Here is an 8,629-nt window from a genome sequence, read left to right on the forward strand (position 1 = left end):
AGGAATTGAACCCAGGGCTTCATGCATGCTAGGCAAGCACTCTACCACTAAGCCACATTCCCAGCTCTTCCCTTTATTCTTCTTTGCTCAATCTATAAGCTCTCCTTCCATTTCTTTCAAAATTTTTTCTGACCTTGGGTTATTAGACATTTTCTTGCTCTTTCCTCTTTCTCTTTTATTTACTTATTTTCTCAAGGTCCAGACTTGTTCAGAAGGTAAGCATTTCACTTGTGCCAATTAGTTAGCATTTATCATACTCTTCCTTAGTCTTGCAGATTCTTTCTTTCTTTTTTTTCTTTTTTTTTTGGGGGGGGGGAGGAGTCCAGTCATGGGGCCAAACTCTGGGCCTGGGCGCTGTCCCTCAGCTCTTCAGCTCTTCAGCTCAAGGCTAGCGCTCTACCACTTGAGCCACAGAATCACTTCTGGCTTTTTTTTCTGCTTATGTGGTGCTAAGGAATCAAATCCAGGGCCTCAGGCATGCAACGCAAGCACTCTACCACTGACCACCATCCCAGCCCTTGCATATTATTTCAACAACTCCAAACCTTGATTACAAAATTTCCAGCCTCAAAGACAGAATTATACTTCTCTTTGGCAGGTTCAGCAATCTAGTGACTAAAGTTATCTAACTCAACTCCTTCACATACCTGCTCGCTCCTTCTTTCCTTCCTTCCTTCCTTCCTTCTTTCCTCCCTCCCTCTCTCCCTCCCTCCCCTTCTCTCTCTTCTTTCTTTTTTGTCATGGGGCTTGAACTCTGAGCCTGGGTGTTATCCCTCAGCTCTTCGGCTCAAGGCTAGAGCTCTACCACTTGAGTTACAGTACCACTTCCTGTTTTCTGGTAGTTAATTGGAGATAGTCTCATGGAAGGCTGGGAAGGTGGCTCAGGGGTAGAGTGCTTGCCTTGCATGCATGAGGCCCTGGGTTCAATTCCTCAGAACCACATAAGTAGAAAAACCCAGAAGTGGTGCTGTTGCTCAAAGTGTTGGAGCACTACCCTTGAGCTAAAGAGCTGAGGTATAGCGCCCAGGCCCAGAGTTCAGGTTCCACAACCTACAAAAACAAAACAAAAAACCAAAACAAAAAGAGTCTCATGGACTTTCCTGCCCAGGTTGGCTTCGAACCGTGATCTCAGCCTCCTGAGTAGCTAGGATTACAGGCATGAGCCGCCAGCGCCTGGCCTGTTCTTCTTTTGCTATGTTTACAAATTGGACACATTTTCCAAAATGGAAACTTTTTTTCTTGACAGTCCTGGAACTTGAACACAGGGCCTGGGTGCTATCACTGAACTTCTTTGTGCTCAAGGCTAGAGCTCTACAACTTGATCCACAAAGCCACTTCTGGCTTTTTTTTTTTTTGGAGTAGTTTATTGGAGACAAGAGTCTCACACATTTTCCTGCCTGGGCTGGCTTTGAACTGCAATCCTCAGATCTTAGCCTCCTCAATAGCTAGGATTACAGGCTTGAGCCACCTTCACTCCGATTGGAAACATGTGTTGACATGATGTTAACTTCGTCTGTAGGGCCTGATGACCACGTCCTTCTGAGACAGAGTGCTTCCTCAAAAAACAGATCAAGACAGTGACTCAGGTGCTCTTGTATTTTCCTTATAGCTTGCCATTGGGAGGGCAGGGTAACTACCCTACTTTGATTTACTACAAATACAATAAGTAGTTACGGGGTTACCTAGGAGAATTTAGTCACTTTCACTTTTCCAATATCTGGATCTATTCAACAATCCTGTAATTAAAAAGAAAAAAAAATCTCTGTATAAAACTACCCCAGTGGTCTAGGGATAAACAGACCATTTCTTATCTCTACACTCACCACACCTTTTCTTGTGGTTCCTCCCTAGGCCCTGAGCCGGTTGGTTGGCTCTATTCCTGGTAGACAACTTCCTTTGGAATGTGGAGACTTTGCAACCGAGTTTATAACAGGTAGGTGGACTTTCCCCTCCTGGGCCCACACCCAGCTTCTGAAGGCTGAAGAGGGGAGAGGGGGAGGAGGAGGAGGAAATGAGTTCCAACGCACCCAACAGCTGGCTGCACTGAAGATTTCTTGCAACAAATATTTATTGAACAAATTAATGAGAGAAATATTTAGAGCCCCAGCAAAGCAAGCCAAGTCAATCACTTTTTAATTTTTTTCAACAGTGTACACTAGAAGCCACCTGTCATGTTTAACTGCAGCTGGTGTGACCCTAGTGCCCCCAGATTCTGCTCTTTTCTGGGAACTGGGATCGGTATCTTCTTGAAAGGCTTTTCAGGACAGGTAGATTTATGTTCCCGGGTTGCGTTCCCTTCCACTTAGAATCAAAGTCATCCCAATGCCTGTAAATTTATATTCTCAGTTCCTATCGTTCATTCAACTAATGTGAAGCGCCTAATATATTCTGGACCCCGTTGTCGGCATTTAGGACGAAGCAAACAAGATCCTCGCCCTGGAGGAGTGTATCATAGGATGGGAGACAAATGATGAAAGTGTAAAAAATCCCAGAACACTGAAGTTGGCTGATGAATATCACCAAAGGAAGAGATGACAGGCTGGGAAATGTGGAGGCCAGGGGATGGGAGAACAGAACCAAGACTGGGGATCCGGTTTGGTTTTGGGGGGGGGGTTGGAAGTGGGTACGAGCTGAGCTGCAGGAGGCGTTGATGTCGGCGGTGGGACAACCGGGATGTTTTCTGCAGAAAACATCTGGCTTATGCGGAGGAAGATGAAGGGCAGCCAGGGCTCCGAACGGGGATTCGGGCTGCGAAACCCGCGGTGGGAGGCTCGCGCACCGCACAGCCGAGGTGATGCTCTAACTGCAGTGGTACCGAGGCTCCATTTAGGGGGGCGGGGTGCCCACAGACTGTCAGCCACTACGCCCCCAAAATGGCCTCCGATGCCCCTCACCGCCCCGCCCCAGCACTTTGCAGCCTGCCGGCCCACGTGACCCGGCCGCCTCTCCCGCCCACCCGGCTCGAGACCCCAGGTCTGGGTCCCCTCCGCGGCGGAGGCCCCGCCCCCCAGGGAAATAGACCAATCGGAGGAGGAGGAAGGCGGAGACAGGTGCTGACGTCAAATGGAGGCGGGGCTCCGGAGGGGAGTAACAGGTTGGTGGGAGGGGGAGAAGGGAGGGAGCACCGAGGGACCGAGGGGGAGGGCCCGGGAGCCGCGCGTGCAGCTCTGCCAGAGCCCGAGCCCGGAGCCGCGAGCCCGGGAGCGCTGAGCCCGGCTGGGGTGAGTGACTGGACTGAGGCAAGGGCACTTGAGATGACCGTGGAACCCCAGGTGGATCTGTGAGGGGCAGGGGTGGAGGCGATCAGAGATAACCCCTACTTGGGCACCGGTGCAGATGTGGAGAGGGGAAGAGGGAAGGTCAGGGTTTGGTGGCAGAACTACGAGCTTGGTCCCTACTCTTAAGATGCCCGAAGCAGGTGGCTGAGGAGGAGCCAGGCGTGAGGCATCTGAAGGTAAGACTATTCTCAGGGCATGAAGGCGTCTCAGCGCCAGGGTATCTCTGGAGGTCAGACGCCAGCCCTAGGGGCGGAATTTCTCCTGGAGACCGGAGTGGTGGGGGAAAGGAGTTGGTCTCAGCTGGGCAAAGGGAGGTTCCGAGGAACAGTGGATGGCATCGGCAGGTGCTGTTTTCCTAAGGTGCCTTCCCCTGGCTGGCCACTGACACCTCCTTTCTGGCGTGGGCTCTTTCTCCGCTCTGACTATGCGTCTACAGGTGCAGTCAGATGAGAAACACGAGTGAAGGGCAGAAGAGGGCAAGCCTATGGCTTTGCTAGGTGTGAAACTACTAGGATTTTCTGTTTCTGTCTTTGTTTTCATGGCAGGGAGAAATTTTCCAGAGTCGGGGTGGGGGTGGGGAGGGTGGGTGAGGCTGGGGAGGGGAGCTTTAAGAGTAAGGGGTGTAGAGAGAGGAAAAAAAATACAGCTGTGGGAATATTTATTTCTCCTAGTCGTCTTTCCAGGGCCTAATACCAAACCCTTCTTTGGTTCTAGACGGGAGCCAATGGGGTGTAAGCTTTGGGAGCCCAATCAATTATGTCTCCCAGGATCTCTTCACTTGGAGAAACTTCATTAGGCATCTTTCACTCTTGATCCTTGCTGGCTTTTAGATTGGCAATAGGCTACACTGGTACAGGAAATAGGCAGAACTCCCAAGGAGACCACAAGACTAGGGGAATTACCACCTCCCAATCCCCAGGCCAGATGAGAGGTGTGCATTGGGGCCAGACAAGATTTCTGAGGCAAATTTCCTTGCCTTAGGCAGCTATGGAACCAGCGCCAACCTGAGTTTGGCCCCTTTGATGCCCTGCCTGAGTATAGTTGCTGTAATTGGGAAATAATTAGCAACCGCTATGTCTGTAGACATGCTGCCTACGCATACCGGGGTACCTCTTCTTTCATCCTGAATATTTAAGGGTAGGGGTCTGGCTTTGGGGGCCTGATAATCCAGAGATTTGCTGCCTGACTCTAAGAGGATTTTGGCTTCCTGTGGTTCCCAGGCTGCTGCAGGCTATTACTCTTGTGGGAGGGGAGGTAGAGGTGGGGGGGGGGTTCTCTTTGTACCAGGGAGGGGAAAACTAAGGGCCTGGGAGGTGGCCAAGGTAAGTGGGATTAGGAATGTAACTTTGGAAACTTGGGAGGGCGTGGTGAAGGTAGACAAAGTCATCCTGTCACCCATTGGCCTGTCACTCACCCGAGTTCTTTGTTCATCTGCTGCTCTTGTTTCTTCCCTGCCCAACCTTCTGCCTCCTTCAGAGCCTTGGTTTTGGCATCCAGGCTGGATAGTGCCCCTACTCATGGTCTTGCCCCTCTGCCTGCTCTGGCGTGGAATCTCTGGTCTTCTTTACAAGCTGCCAGTGTAGTCTCCCTGGCCCTCCCTTTCCCTCTCAAACCAGTCTAGCCAGTTTGCAGAGGTTCTGTTCTTCATTGTGTTCTGCCCCCCCCCACCCCCCCACTGGCCAAGCAGCTCCAGCTTGGCTCTCAGGTTTCTGCTTTTTCTGTGGACCTAGCCAGGAGTTCACTTGGGGGGTCTATTTGGACCTACAAGGAATCATCTTATCTCCCTATGAAAAAGGGAGCCAGCCAAGTGACCAAGGTCACTGAGCTGTCCTTTTCGGTCTTCGCTGTTTGCTTTTCTCATTTCCACCAAGGGGGATCTAATCTCTATTCCCTTAGTTCTCTCCTTTTTTTCTTCTTCTAAATGTGCCTGTTATTTAGCACCTAGCATATTGCCTGGCTCTGAGTGCCCTTCTGAATCCACCCCACCCCCACTTCCTGCCAGAAGTCCAGGGGCCCTGTCACTCCTAGTTGGAAGCCAGATGCATATGGCTGGGCCAGAGGTGATGGAATTGGGGCAAGGCAGGCTAATGAATAACTCAGGGAGAAGTCAGTGGATGTCTGGTACAGGTGTAGTGTGCCCTTCCCTTCCCCACAAGCAGGAATGGCAGAGATAAAACAGATGCTTAATTCACTTGTGTCCTGGTCTCTTCTCAGAGTACATTTGGTCAAAAGAGCCCTGGGCATGTAACCAGGAGAGGGAAAAGCAGGGTCAGGCAGGCTTTAGACTCCTAGTTGTGGACCCAGATTGTTGTTTACCTGCCTTTGGGGCTTACGCAAGGCCTTGAGCTGCCCTGTTCCTTTGGCCCCGCCCCACTGTCCTCTGTAACTGAAGGCGGGTAGGTTTCGGGTTTTCCATGTTGAATCATTTAGAACCTTGCTTTCTGACCCACCCCAAAGATCCCTCAGTCCTTCTGGCCTCTGACACCTATGTCTTGGTAATTGAAGGTGATTGAGATTGGGATGTCATTGGGACTTGAGGGAGCATTCAATACCATATCTGTGTAACTTAGAACACTCACTCAAGGAGCTGTACACCTTGCTGGGCCAAGGCAGGAACTATTTGACCTGAATCTGGAAGATCTGTAGAGATACTGACAGGGCAGAACTGTGTCATGAATAAATCATGTGACTTCTGAGGGCTGGCAGTCTAGGCACATCTGATTCTAAGATCACAACTGCGTAGGGCAATCCAGACCAGGATGACAGACTAGTTACTAGGATAAAAGAGAAATATTGTGAACGATCTGTGACAATCTTCCTGCCCTTGCTGCTGGAGATGCCTTTGTTCCTGATACAATCTTCATTAAGGACTTATTCACATCTTCCATGTGCCAGGCACTGGAGTTAGCTGAGACCTATAGTTTTTGTCATCTATGAGTTTATAATTTAGTGGGGAAGATGGATAATAATCACTCCAATAAATGCATAATGACAAAATGAGGTAAACCCATCAAAGGGTAACTAAAAAGCATAGGTAGATCTGACCTATTGAGTAGAAGGGCCTGGTCAGGAAGGCTTCTCAGAGGAAGTGCTATCTAAAGGAAGGGCTTGTGTTAGTGGTGACACTTGTGAGATTTTGTGACGGGAGTATGTATGCATGTATTTTATTTTATTTTATTTTTTGACAGTCCTGAGACTTGAACTCAGGGCCTGGGCACTGTCCCTGAGCTACTTTTGCTCAAGGCTAGCGCTCTACCTCTTGAGCCACAGTGTCATTTCCAGCTTTTTCTGCTTATGTGGTATGAGGAATCCCAACCCAGGGATTCATACTTACTAGGCAAACACTCTACCACTAAGCCACATTCCCAGCCCTGTATTTGTTTTTGTGCCAGTACTGGTACTTAAATTCAGGGCTCACATTCTCATTTGGCTTTTTTGCTCAAGGCTGCCACTTTAGTCATACCTCTACTTCCTGCTTTTTGGTGGTTTCTTGGAGAATAGAATCTCACAGACGTCTGCCTGCTCTGGTTTTGAACTGTGTTCCTCAGATCTCAACCTTCTGAGTAGTTAGAATTACAGATGTGAGTTACTAGCACACGGCATGTGACAGGGATTTTATGTTTAATATCTTTTCTCCACTGTTGGTTGAAGTCAAACCTAAGTACAATAAGGTTATTATAAAATAAATATATTCTAAAACTATAGTTTGGTAACTTCTTGTATACATAGTGTAATTATCTAATTCTCACAGGTAATTACCTTGTGAGTTAGTAGTATATCCATTTTACTGATGAGGAAACTGATGCTCAGAAGAATTGTACTTTGCTCAGGTTATATATATCAAGTAAAGAACAGATTAGAATTTTCTGAGTCAGATCCTAATTTCTTTTTTTACTCATGATTTCTGGAATGAATTTACTTCTTGTTGTCACAAACTTTTTTTTTTTTTTGGTCGTGGAGCTTGAACTCTGGGCCTGGGCGCTGTCCCTGAGCTCTTCAGCTCAAGACTAGCACTCTACTACTTGAGCCACAGTGCCATTTCTGGTTTCCTGATTGTTAATTGGAGATAAGAGACTCATGGACATTTCTTCCTGGGCTGGCTTTGAACTATGATCCTCAGATCTCAGCCTCCTGAATAGCAAGGATTACAGGTGTGAGCCACTGGCACCTGGCTTTATTGTCACAACTTTGTAAGATTTGGTAGTAAAATTTTGGCTCCAGGGCGCAAAAGGTGAACCCGCAGCTCCTAATAAAGAAGGGGAAGGGGGAGGTTCCTTTCTCCTGAGGGAAGAGCAGGAATGCTAAGGATGCTGTTCCTCAACCTCCATTTCTCAGCTGGAACCCTTTCTTACCATTCTAAATTCTGCCTTTCCTATTCCCTCCCCTCCCCAATCAGCTCACCTTGGTTACCTGGCTTCTGAGAGCTTCTATAATCCGGAGAAAAGGGACCTTGCCAAGTTTCCTTGGCCCACAACTCCACAGGGAAGTTGAGTTGGGCATGTTTGCTTTCCTGTTTGGCATGCTAGAGACTCCTCCTCTAGTTTGATGCTGGGCTCTGATGGAGACTTAACACACTAGCTGAAGGGGTGGGGGAAGTTCCTAGAGCCAGGGCATACCTGAAACACATTCCATTTGCTGACTCTAAGCCTAGGTAATGTGGACTAGTGAGTCAGCCTGTGGATATTTTATTTTTCATTTTATTTTATTTTATTTTTTTGTGTGAACATACTGTACAGAGGAGTTACAATTACATGGGCAGGATAATGCGTACATTTCTTATCAAGCATTGCAGCCTCCTCCTTTGTTTACCCTTCACATCCCTTCCCAGCCTCCCCCAGCCTGTGGATATTTTTTGTCCTGGCCCCCAGGTGGGAAGGCCCTATGTTTTCTGGGGCCCCTTGGATAGATGCATTTAAAATCGTATTTAAGTTCTTCTCCCTCTCTCCCCCCTCCCTCTATTTCTTGCTGTCTGCAGCACTAGAGATAAAACTTTGGGTCTTTCACATGCTGGGCAAGTGCTGACCACTTGAGCTACATCCCTAGCCCTAAATCTTTCTTTGAATAGGTAATACATGTACTTGATTCCAAATTAAAAAGACACAGAAGGAGGGTGTAACAATGTTCAATAGGAAATGTACTCATTACCTTACTCATATAACTGTAACCCTTCTGTACAGTATCTTAAAAAATATATGTTAGGGCTGGGAAAGTGGCTCAGAGGTAGAGTGCTTGACTTGCATGCATGAGGCCCTGGATTTGATTCCTCAGCACCACATAATCAAAAAGAAAAAAGCCAGAAGTGGCGCTGTGGCTCAAGTGGTAGAGCGCTAGCCTTGAGCTGAAGAGCTGAG

General features: G+C 48.2%; 1 protein-coding gene across 1 annotated transcript in view; it reads left to right on the forward strand.

The window, feature by feature from the left end:
- Positions 1 to 3,136: 3,136 nt before the first annotated feature.
- Cgn (cingulin) overlaps positions 3,137 to 8,629 on the forward strand; it is a 30,044-nt gene continuing 24,551 nt past the window's right edge. The window contains exon 1 of the mRNA XM_013015010.1: positions 3,137 to 3,221. The gene's annotated coding sequence lies outside the window, so the exon portion shown is untranslated. The remainder of the gene's footprint in view (positions 3,222 to 8,629) is intronic.

This window comes from Dipodomys ordii, unplaced genomic scaffold, assembly GCF_000151885.1.
Source record: "Dipodomys ordii isolate 6190 unplaced genomic scaffold, Dord_2.0 Scaffold26, whole genome shotgun sequence".
In the NCBI taxonomy this organism is placed as follows: domain Eukaryota; kingdom Metazoa; phylum Chordata; class Mammalia; order Rodentia; family Heteromyidae; genus Dipodomys; species Dipodomys ordii.